The sequence below is a fragment of the Cherax quadricarinatus genome, chromosome 44 (genome assembly GCF_038502225.1).
Source record: "Cherax quadricarinatus isolate ZL_2023a chromosome 44, ASM3850222v1, whole genome shotgun sequence".
Lineage (NCBI taxonomy): Eukaryota > Metazoa > Arthropoda > Malacostraca > Decapoda > Parastacidae > Cherax > Cherax quadricarinatus.
In genome coordinates, this window is record NC_091335.1 from 16,944,377 (window position 1) to 16,957,820 (window position 13,444).

The following is a 13,444-nucleotide window of genomic DNA, read 5'->3' on the forward strand; positions in this document are numbered from 1 at the left end:
TCCTGGTGCTAAAAACCATGGCAGTTTAATCTCTCCGAAACAGATTAAGTTTATCTTGTAATATGAAGACCAGAACAATAATGGTATACTGGTGTTAAAACTTTCTATAACGTAATATATGTCAGTAACCCGTCTAGGGAGGTAGTGTCAATATAACACACAGGTGTTAGTCTGGCTACACCCACACACACACACACTATATAGATGTCAGTGACCAACATAATTCTGTCACTTGCCTCTCACATTCGCTGCTGTCTGCACCTACATTGCAGTATTACACTTCTGCCATCTGTGGCACTCATCTACTGCAGCTGCGGCAGGTTCCAGCTGTTAAACAGTCTCCAGCACCATTAACACCATCTCCAAATAGTCTTCAGCACCAGTAACACCATCTCCAAAAGTCTTCAGCACCATTATCACCATCTATATAGGTAATTTTCCGAGCAAGCAGCTACAACACAACTACCAGCCGCTCGGCCAATACTGACCAGAGGTTTATGATCGGTTCCACAGGTCTGAACATACCCCGGAAGCCTCTCCAGGTAAACTCCAGGTAATAGCTCAAACCTGTGGAACTGAACTATCCTCAAAGATTTGTTAAGTCATACCATGAATTAAGGAGTTTTAGTTTAATATGTTTATTATGCACCCCATACCCATCCTGTGGGCGGTAGTCAAAAGATTACAGAGGTACATAATTGGTCCAGGGACTGGGCCTCAAAGTTTTGATAGCTGAGCAAGTTACAGAGGTAATGAATTCACAATTTACAAAGGTAATGAACTGAATTAAGGAAAGATCCTAAACTTCATCTTACGAAAGCAGACAAAGTAAATGCGATAGTAATTGTGGGCAAGGTAGATTATAGTGGAACAACTAACATGTTGTTAGAAGACAGGGAAATTTTCGCGACAACTTGGTAATCCCAGACCGTCGCCTCGAATATTAATCACTCCGATAAAGTGTTATATTTGTTCATTAAGATTTTTCAGAACAATCCTAGTGGCTTTATGTCGATCATGTGGGGGGGATGATGCTGGTGTTATGTCGATCATGTGGGTGTGAATGATGCTGGTGTTATGATGATCATGTGGGTGTGAATGATGCTGGTGTTATGTTGATCATGTGGGTGTGAATGATGCTGGTGTTATGATGATCATGTGGGTGTGAATGATGCTGGTGTTATGTTGATCATGTGGGTGTGAATGATGCTGGTGTTATGTTGATCATGTGGGTGTGAATGATGCTGGTGTTATGTTGATCATGTGGGTGTGAATGATGCTGGTGTTATGTTGATCATGTGGGTGTGAATGATGCTGGTGTTATGTCGATCATGTGGGTGTGAATGATGCTGGTGTTATGTTGATCATGTGGGTGTGAATGATGCTGGTGTTATGTCGATCATGTGGGTGTGAATGATGCTGGTGTTATGTCGATCATGTGGGTGTGAATGATGCTGGTGTTATGATGATCATGTGGGTGTGAATGATGCTGGTGTTATGTTGATCATGTGGGTGTGAATGATGCTGGTGTTATGTCGATCATGTGGGTGTGAATGATGCTGGTGTTATGTTGATCATGTGGGTGTGAATGATGCTGGTGTTATGATGATCATGTGGGTGTGAATGATGCTGGTGTTATGTTGATCATGTGGGTGTGAATGATGCTGGTGTTATGTCGATCATGTGGGTGTGAATGATGCTGGTGTTATGTTGATCATGTGGGTGTGAATGATGCTGGTGTTATGTCGATCATGTGGGTGTGAATGATGCTGGTGTTATGTCGATCATGTGGGTGTGAATGATGCTGGTGTTATGTCGATCATGTGGGTGTGAATGATGCTGGTGTTATGTTGATCATGTGGGTGTGAATGATGCTGGTGTTATGTTGATCATGTGGGTGTGAATGATGCTGGTGTTATGTCGATCATGTGGGTGTGAATGATGCTGGTGTTATGTCGATCATGTGGGTGTGAATGATGCTGGTGTTATGATGATCATGTGGGTGTGAATGATGCTGGTGTTATGATGATCATGTGGGTGTGAATGATGCTGGTGTTATGTCGATCATGTGGGTGTGAATGATGCTGGTGTTATGTCGATCATGTGGGTGTGAATGATGCTGGTGTTATGTCGATCATGTGGGTGTGAATGATGCTGGTGTTATGATGATCATGTGGGTGTGAATGATGCTGGTGTTATGTTGATCATGTGGGTGTGAATGATGCTGGTGTTATGTCGATCATGTGGGTGTGAATGATGCTGGTGTTATGTTGATCATGTGGGTGTGAATGATGCTGGTGTTATGATGATCATGTGGGTGTGAATGATGCTGGTGTTATGTCGATCATGTGGGTGTGAATGATGCTGGTGTTATGTCGATCATGTGGGTGTGAATGATGCTGGTGTTATGATGATCATGTGGGTGTGAATGATGCTGGTGTTATGATGATCATGTGGGTGTGAATGATGCTGGTGTTATGATGATCATGTGGGTGTGAATGATGCTGGTGTTATGTCGATCATGTGGGTGTGAATGATGCTGGTGTTATGTCGATCATGTGGGTGTGAACGATGCTGGTGTTATGATGATCATGTGGGTGTGAATGATGCTGGTGTTATGTTGATCATGTGGGTGTGAATGATGCTGGTGTTATGTTGATCATGTGGGTGTGAATGATGCTGGTGTTATGTTGATCATGTGGGTGTGAATGATGCTGGTGTTATGTTGATCATGTGGGTGTGAATGATGCTGGTGTTATGATGATCATGTGGGTGTGAATGATGCTGGTGTTATGATGATCATGTGGGTGTGAATGATGCTGGTGTTATGTCGATCATGTGGGTGTGAATGATGCTGGTGTTATGTCGATCATGTGGGTGTGAATGATGCTGGTGTTATGTCGATCATGTGGGTGTGAATGATGCTGGTGTTATGTCGATCATGTGGGTGTGAATGATGCTGGTGTTATGTCGATCATGTGGGTGTGAATGATGCTGGTGTTATGTCGATCATGTGGGTGTGAATGATGCTGGTGTTATGTCGATCATGTGGGTGTGAATGATGCTGGTGTTATGTCGATCATGTGGGTGTGAATGATGCTGGTGTTATGTCGATCATGTGGGTGTGAATGATGCTGGTGTTATGTTGATCATGTGGGTGTGAATGATGCTGGTGTTATGTTGATCATGTGGGTGTGAATGATGCTGGTGTTATGTTGATCATGTGGGTGTGAATGATGCTGGTGTTATGTTGATCATGTGGGTGTGAATGATGCTGGTGTTATGTCGATCATGTGGGTGTGAATGATGCTGGTGTTATGTCGATCATGTGGGTGTGAATGATGCTGGTGTTATGTCGATCATGTGGGTGTGAATGATGCTGGTGTTATGTCGATCATGTGGGTGTGAATGATGCTGGTGTTATGTTGATCATGTGGGTGTGAATGATGCTGGTGTTATGTTGATCATGTGGGTGTGAATGATGCTGGTGTTATGTTGATCATGTGGGTGTGAATGATGCTGGTGTTATGTTGATCATGTGGGTGTGAATGATGCTGGTGTTATGTCGATCATGTGGGTGTGAATGATGCTGGTGTTATGTTGATCATGTGGGTGTGAATGATGCTGGTGTTATGTTGATCATGTGGGTGTGAATGATGCTGGTGTTATGTCGATCATGTGGGTGTGAATGATGCTGGTGTTATGTTGATCATGTGGGTGTGAATGATGCTGGTGTTATGTCGATCATGTGGGTGTGAATGATGCTGGTGTTATGTTGATCATGTGGGTGTGAATGATGCTGGTGTTATGTCGATCATGTGGGTGTGAATGATGCTGGTGTTATGATGATCATGTGGGTGTGAATGATGCTGGTGTTATGATGATCATGTGGGTGTGAATGATGCTGGTGTTATGTTGATCATGTGGGTGTGAATGATGCTGGTGTTATGTCGATCATGTGGGTGTGAATGATGCTGGTGTTATGTCGATCATGTGGGTGTGAATGATGCTGGTGTTATGATGATCATGTGGGTGTGAATGATGCTGGTGTTATGATGATCATGTGGGTGTGAATGATGCTGGTGTTATGTTGATCATGTGGGTGTGAATGATGCTGGTGTTATGTCGATCATGTGGGTGTGAATGATGCTGGTGTTATGTCGATCATGTGGGTGTGAATGATGCTGGTGTTATGATGATCATGTGGGTGTGAATAATGCTGGTGTTATGTTGATCATGTGGGTGTGAATGATGCTGGTGTTATGTCGATCATGTGGGTGTGAATGATGCTGGTGTTATGTTGATCATGTGGGTGTGAATGATGCTGGTGTTATGATGATCATGTGGGTGTGAATGATGCTGGTGTTATGTCGATCATGTAGGTGTGAATGATGCTGGTGTTATGTCGATCATGTGGGTGTGAATGATGCTGGTGTTATGATGATCATGTGGGTGTGAATGATGCTGGTGTTATGATGATCATGTGGGTGTGAATGATGCTGGTGTTATGATGATCATGTGGGTGTGAATGATGCTGGTGTTATGTCGATCATGTGGGTGTGAATGATGCTGGTGTTATGTCGATCATGTGGGTGTGAATGATGCTGGTGTTATGTCGATCATGTGGGTGTGAATGATGCTGGTGTTATGATGATCATGTGGGTGTGAATGATGCTGGTGTTATGTCGATCATGTGGGTGTGAATGATGCTGGTGTTATGTTGATCATGTGGGTGTGAATGATGCTGGTGTTATGTTGATCATGTGGGTGTGAATGATGCTGGTGTTATGTTGATCATGTGGGTGTGAATGATGCTGGTGTTATGTTGATCATGTGGGTGTGAATGATGCTGGTGTTATGTTGATCATGTGGGTGTGAATGATGCTGGTGTTATGTTGATCATGTGGGTGTGAATGATGCTGGTGTTATGTTGATCATGTGGGTGTGAATGATGCTGGTGTTATGTCGATCATGTGGGTGTGAATGATGCTGGTGTTATGTTGATCATGTGGGTGTGAATGATGCTGGTGTTATGTTGATCATGTGGGTGTGAATGATGCTGGTGTTATGTTGATCATGTGGGTGTGAATGATGCTGGTGTTATGTTGATCATGTGGGTGTGAATGATGCTGGTGTTATGTTGATCATGTGGGTGTGAATGATGCTGGTGTTATGTTGATCATGTGGGTGTGAATGATGCTGGTGTTATGTTGATCATGTGGGTGTGAATGATGCTGGTGTTATGTTGATCATGTGGGTGTGAATGATGCTGGTGTTATGTTGATCATGTGGGTGTGAATGATGCTGGTGTTATGTTGATCATGTGGGTGTGAATGATGCTGGTGTTATGTCGATCATGTGGGTGTGAATGATGCTGGTGTTATGTTGATCATGTGGGTGTGAATGATGCTGGTGTTATGATGATCATGTGGGTGTGAATGATGCTGGTGTTATGATGATCATGTGGGTGTGAATGATGCTGGTGTTATGATGATCATGTGGGTGTGAATGATGCTGGTGTTATGTCGATCATGTGGGTGTGAATGATGCTGGTGTTATGTCGATCATGTGGGTGTGAATGATGCTGGTGTTATGTCGATCATGTGGGTGTGAATGATGCTGGTGTTATGTTGATCATGTGGGTGTGAATGATGCTGGTGTTATGTTGATCATGTGGGTGTGAATGATGCTGGTGTTATGTTGATCATGTGGGTGTGAATGATGCTGGTGTTATGTTGATCATGTGGGTGTGAATGATGCTGGTGTTATGTCGATCATGTGGGTGTGAATGATGCTGGTGTTATGTTGATCATGTGGGTGTGAATGATGCTGGTGTTATGTTGATCATGTGGGTGTGAATGATGCTGGTGTTATGTCGATCATGTGGGTGTGAATGATGCTGGTGTTACGTCGATCATGTGGGTGTGAATGATGCTGGTGTTATGTCGATCATGTGGGTGTGAATGATGCTGGTGTTATGTTGATCATGTGGGTGTGAATGATGCTGGTGTTATGTCGATCATGTGGGTGTGAATGATGCTGGTGTTATGATGATCATGTGGGTGTGAATGATGCTGGTGTTATGATGATCATGTGGGTGTGAATGATGCTGGTGTTATGTTGATCATGTGGGTGTGAATGATGCTGGTGTTATGTCGATCATGTGGGTGTGAATGATGCTGGTGTTATGTCGATCATGTGGGTGTGAATGATGCTGGTGTTATGATGATCATGTGGGTGTGAATGATGCTGGTGTTATGATGATCATGTGGGTGTGAATGATGCTGGTGTTATGTTGATCATGTGGGTGTGAATGATGCTGGTGTTATGTCGATCATGTGGGTGTGAATGATGCTGGTGTTATGATGATCATGTGGGTGTGAATGATGCTGGTGTTATGTCGATCATGTGGGTGTGAATGATGCTGGTGTTATGTTGATCATGTGGGTGTGAATGATGCTGGTGTTATGTCGATCATGTGGGTGTGAATGATGCTGGTGTTATGATGATCATGTGGGTGTGAATGATGCTGGTGTTATGTCGATCATGTGGGTGTGAATGATGCTGGTGTTATGTTGATCATGTGGGTGTGAATGATGCTGGTGTTATGTCGATCATGTGGGTGTGAATGATGCTGGTGTTATGATGATCATGTGGGTGTGAATGATGCTGGTGTTATGTTGATCATGTGGGTGTGAATGATGCTGGTGTTATGTCGATCATGTGGGTGTGAATGATGCTGGTGTTATGTTGATCATGTGGGTGTGAATGATGCTGGTGTTATGTCGATCATGTGGGTGTGAATGATGCTGGTGTTATGATGATCATGTGGGTGTGAATGATGCTGGTGTTATGTCGATCATGTGGGTGTGAATGATGCTGGTGTTATGTTGATCATGTGGGTGTGAATGATGCTGGTGTTATGTCGATCATGTGGGTGTGAATGATGCTGGTGTTATGATGATCATGTGGGTGTGAATGATGCTGGTGTTATGTCGATCATGTGGGTGTGAATGATGCTGGTGTTATGTTGATCATGTGGGTGTGAATGATGCTGGTGTTATGTTGATCATGTGGGTGTGAATGATGCTGGTGTTATGATGATCATGTGGGTGTGAATGATGCTGGTGTTATGTTGATCATGTGGGTGTGAATGATGCTGGTGTTATGTTGATCATGTGGGTGTGAATGATTGTCTGTTATTCCTCAAGACACTGTATGACCCCTACGGATTTAACGCATGAAATAATTAAATAATGTTAAGGCTGTTGTGTAGACCACAGAGTTAATAATAATAATAATAATAATAATAATAATAATAATAATAATAATAATAATAATAATAATAATAATAATAATAATAATAATAATAATAATAATCTTTATTTCTACAAGTACATGTACAAGGTATACAGTCCTAGCTGACATCAGTGACATACTACAAGTACATGTACAAGGTATACAGTCCTAGCTGACATCAGTGACATACTACAAGTACATGTACAAGGTATACAGTCCTAGCTGACATCAGTGACATACTACAAGTACATGTACAAGGTATACAGTCCTAGCTGACATCACTGACATACTACAAGTACATGTACAAGGTATACAGTCCTAGCTGACATCAGTGACATACTACAAGTACATGTACAAGGTATACAGTCCTAGCTGACATCACTGACATACTACAAGTACATGTACAAGGTATACAGTCCTAGCTGACATCACTGACATACTACAAGTACATGTACAAGGTATACAGTCCTAGCTGACATCAGTGACATACTACAAGTACATGTACAAGGTATACAGTCCTAGCTGACATCACTGACATACTACAAGTACATGTACAAGGTATACAGTCCTAGCTGACATCACTGACATACTACAAGTACATGTACAAGGTATACAGTCCTAGCTGACATCAGTGACATACTACAAGTACATGTACAAGGTATACAGTCCTAGCTGACATCAGTGACATACTACAAGTACATGTACAAGGTATACAGTCCTAGCTGACATCACTGACATACTACAAGTACATGTACAAGGTATACAGTCCTAGCTGACATCACTGACATACTACAAGTACATGTACAAGGTATACAGTCCTAGCTGACATCAGTGACATACTACAAGTACATGTACAAGGTATACAGTCCTAGCTGACATCAGTGACATACTACAAGTACATGTACAAGGTATACAGTCCTAGCTGACATCAGTGACATACTACAAGTACATGTACAAGGTATACAGTCCTAGCTGACATCACTGACATACTACAAGTACATGTACAAGGTATACAGTCCTAGCTGACATCAGTGACATACTACAAGTACATGTACAAGGTATACAGTCCTAGCTGACATCACTGACATACTACAAGTACATGTACAAGGTATACAGTCCTAGCTGACATCAGTGACATACTACAAGTACATGTACAAGGTATACAGTCCTAGCTGACATCAGTGACATACTACAAGTACATGTACAAGGTATACAGTCCTAGCTGACATCACTGACATACTACAAGTACATGTACAAGGTATACAGTCCTAGCTGACATCACTGACATACTACAAGTACATGTACAAGGTATACAGTCCTAGCTGACATCACTGACATACTACAAGTACATGTACAAGGTATACAGTCCTAGCTGACATCACTGACATACTACAAGTACATGTACAAGGTATACAGTCCTAGCTGACATCAGTGACATACTACAAGTACATGTACAAGGTATACAGTCCTAGCTGACATCAGTGACATACTACAAGTACATGTACAAGGTATACAGTCCTAGCTGACATCACTGACATACTACAAGTACATGTACAAGGTATACAGTCCTAGCTGACATCACTGACATACTACAAGTACATGTACAAGGTATACAGTTCTAGCTGACATCAGTGACATACTACAAGTACATGTACAAGGTATACAGTCCTAGCTGACATCAGTGACATACTACAAGTACATGTACAAGGTATACAGTCCTAGCTGACATCACTGACATACTACAAGTACATGTACAAGGTATACAGTTCTAGCTGACATCAGTGACATACTACAAGTACATGTACAAGGTATACAGTCCTAGCTGACATCACTGACATTCTACAAGTACATGTACAAGGTATACAGTTCTAGCTGACATCAGTGACATACTACAAGTACATGTACAAGGTATACAGTCCTAGCTGACATCACTGACATACTACAAGTACATGTACAAGGTATACAGTCCTAGCTGACATCACTGACATACTACAAGTACATGTACAAGGTATACAGTCCTAGCTGACATCACTGACATACTACAAGTACATGTACAAGGTATACAGTCCTAGCTGACATCAGTGACATACTACAAGTACATGTACAAGGTATACAGTCCTAGCTGACATCAGTGACATACTACAAGTACATGTACAAGGTATACAGTCCTAGCTGACATCACTGACATACTACAAGTACATGTACAAGGTATACAGTCCTAGCTGACATCACTGACATACTACAAGTACATGTACAAGGTATACAGTTCTAGCTGACATCAGTGACATACTACAAGTACATGTACAAGGTATACAGTCCTAGCTGACATCAGTGACATACTACAAGTACATGTACAAGGTATACAGTCCTAGCTGACATCACTGACATACTACAAGTACATGTACAAGGTATACAGTCCTAGCTGACATCAGTGACATACTACAAGTACATGTACAAGGTATACAGTCCTAGCTGACATCAGTGACATACTACAAGTACATGTACAAGGTATACAGTCCTAGCTGACATCAGTGACATACTACAAGTACATGTACAAGGTATACAGTCCTAGCTGACATCACTGACATACTACAAGTACATGTACAAGGTATACAGTCCTAGCTGACATCAGTGACATACTACAAGTACATGTACAAGGTATACAGTCCTAGCTGACATCACTGACATACTACAAGTACATGTACAAGGTATACAGTCCTAGCTGACATCAGTGACATACTACAAGTACATGTACAAGGTATACAGTCCTAGCTGACATCAGTGACATACTACAAGTACATGTACAAGGTATACAGTCCTAGCTGACATCACTGACATACTACAAGTACATGTACAAGGTATACAGTCCTAACTGACATCACTGACATACTACAAGTACATGTACAAGGTATACAGTCCTAGCTGACATCACTGACATACTACAAGTACATGTACAAGGTATACAGTCCTAGCTGACATCACTGACATACTACAAGTACATGTACAAGGTATACAGTCCTAGCTGACATCAGTGACATACTACAAGTACATGTACAAGGTATACAGTCCTAGCTGACATCACTGACATACTACAAGTACATGTACAAGGTATACAGTCCTAGCTGACATCACTGACATACTACAAGTACATGTACAAGGTATACAGTTCTAGCTGACATCAGTGACATACTACAAGTACATGTACAAGGTATACAGTCCTAGCTGACATCAGTGACATACTACAAGTACATGTACAAGGTATACAGTCCTAGCTGACATCACTGACATACTACAAGTACATGTACAAGGTATACAGTTCTAGCTGACATCAGTGACATACTACAAGTACATGTACAAGGTATACAGTCCTAGCTGACATCACTGACATACTACAAGTACATGTACAAGGTATACAGTTCTAGCTGACATCAGTGACATACTACAAGTACATGTACAAGGTATACAGTCCTAGCTGACATCACTGACATACTACAAGTACATGTACAAGGTATACAGTCCTAGCTGACATCACTGACATACTACAAGTACATGTACAAGGTATACAGTCCTAGCTGACATCAGTGACATACTACAAGTACATGTACAAGGTATACAGTCCTAGCTGACATCAGTGACATACTACAAGTACATGTACAAGGTATACAGTCCTAGCTGACATCAGTGACATACTACAAGTACATGTACAAGGTATACAGTCCTAGCTGACATCACTGACATACTACAAGTACATGTACAAGGTATACAGTCCTAGCTGACATCACTGACATACTACAAGTACATGTACAAGGTATACAGTTCTAGCTGACATCAGTGACATACTACAAGTACATGTACAAGGTATACAGTCCTAGCTGACATCAGTGACATACTACAAGTACATGTACAAGGTATACAGTCCTAGCTGACATCACTGACATACTACAAGTACATGTACAAGGTATACAGTCCTAGCTGACATCAGTGACATACTACAAGTACATGTACAAGGTATACAGTCCTAGCTGACATCAGTGACATACTACAAGTACATGTACAAGGTATACAGTCCTAGCTGACATCAGTGACATACTACAAGTACATGTACAAGGTATACAGTCCTAGCTGACATCACTGACATACTACAAGTACATGTACAAGGTATACAGTCCTAGCTGACATCACTGACATACTACAAGTACATGTACAAGGTATACAGTCCTAGCTGACATCAGTGACATACTACAAGTACATGAACAAGGTATACAGTCCTAGCTGACATCACTGACATGCCACTACATACAAAGTCCCTTGTTATGCAGAGCGTTTCCGGCAAATTAGGTCAATTTTGTCCCAGGATGCGACCCACACCAGTCGACTAACACCCAAGTACCCATTTTACTGATGGGGAACATAGTCAACCAGTGTAAGGAAACGACCAATGTTTCTACCCCTCGCCGGGAATCGAACCTGGACCCTCACCGTGAGAAGCGAGGGCTTTAGCCACCAGGACACGGGACACCCTAATGGTAATAAGACAGACTGTCATTGACGCACTGATTTTCTTGGGTTATCCTGGGTGGCTAACCCTCTGGGGCTAAAAATCAGAACAAAATCTTATCTTACTTTTATTATAAGGATTATGGAGAATTTATAGGGCCACTCGTAGCTTACGTCGAATCAAACGCCGTCTCGAGCCCTATATGCAACTGGCGAAAATTTGTCCACATTCAGTCGGAATTTGGCTGAGACGTGAAGAACGACCAAAATAAATGCACTACCGCTCAGAATAACAATTTGCTGAAGACATACCTGGAATTTACCTGGAGAGAGTTCCGGGGGTCTGTGACCAGGCCTCCTGGCGGATCAGAGCCTGATCAACCAGGCTGTTACTGCTGGCTGCACGCAAACCAACGTACGAGCCACAGCCCGGCTGGTCAGGTACCGACTTTAGGTGCTTGTCCAGTGCCAGCTTGAAGACAGCCAGGGGTCTATTGGTAATCCCCCTTATGTATGCTGGGAGGCAGTTGAACAGTCTCGGGCCCCTGACACTTATTGTATGGTCTCTTAACGTGCTAGTGACACCCCTGCTTTTCATTGGGGGGATGTTGCATCGTCTGCCAAGTATTTTGCTTTCGTTCGTTATTAAAAAAATAAGTTTAATGTAACCTTAGGAAGCTCTATATACTAAATGTGTCTTATACCAACAGTACAATTGTGCTGAAGTCTGCATCATACAGGGAAGTAATGTTGTGGTTCATTTTTTTGATATATTGATGTATTTCGTATTGTTATACTGATAATATAATGGAGGTACTGTGTGTTTATAGTGTAATGGAGCAGTGCTGGTTAATTACAGTGTTGTGGAACAAGTGACAAATAAGTCACTATGACTTCTTTGAGGTTATCTGGTAATTTATACTTCGTATGATAATTGTACTTACATGTTTCTGTACCTAAATAAACTTACAGTAATGTAAGGTGAAATTCACTACCGTACAGAATATATTGGATGGGTGTAATATTCAGCTGAAGTCCTGGGAATTTCGGGCATTTTTTTAATTTAAAATGTCAAATACTATTAAATAACTTTTGCAATACAGATTGTTGTGTTTTACATAAATTACAGATAACCATTTTTCAATATAGTTTGTATTGATAATTAATTATGTAAAATGACCATTCTTTAAACCAAAATTAACCCAAGCAAAAAAAAAAAAAAAAAAAAAAAAAAAAAAACTTACCATGTATAACCAACTTAACCAGAAAAAAATAAAAAACCTAACTTGGTCACAGACCGGGCCACGGGGGCGTTGTCCCCCGGAACCCTCTCCAGGTATACTCCAGGTTTAGCTAAAATACCTCATCCAAACCTAGTTTACCTAACGTAACTCAGTCTAACCTAACTTAAATAAAAAAATGGACAGAAAGTTTATTTAGGCACAGGTACACATAAGTGTAGTTATCATACATAGTGTAAATTACCTAGGTTAGAGTGTTTGTTTTGTAAAATATAAAAGAATGGCAGAATTATAAGAAGGATGTAAACTCAACATTAGCTATCAGATGTCGGCCATTAATGACTGATAAAAAAAAAATTGATATTGAGTAATAAATTTATTGTAGTCTGTTTTGTAGGTAAATTAAA

At 41.4% G+C, this 13,444-nt stretch overlaps 1 protein-coding gene across 5 annotated transcripts in view; it reads left to right on the forward strand.

Annotated features, from left to right (window-relative positions):
• The first annotated feature begins 237 nt into the window (after positions 1 to 237).
• Positions 238 to 13,444, forward strand: part of LOC128697434 (uncharacterized) — a 70,489-nt gene continuing 57,282 nt past the window's right edge. For all 5 annotated transcript variants that reach the window (XR_011393151.1, XR_011393152.1, XM_053789093.2 and 2 more), the window contains exon 1: positions 238 to 431. The gene's annotated coding sequence lies outside the window, so the exon portion shown is untranslated. The remainder of the gene's footprint in view (positions 432 to 13,444) is intronic.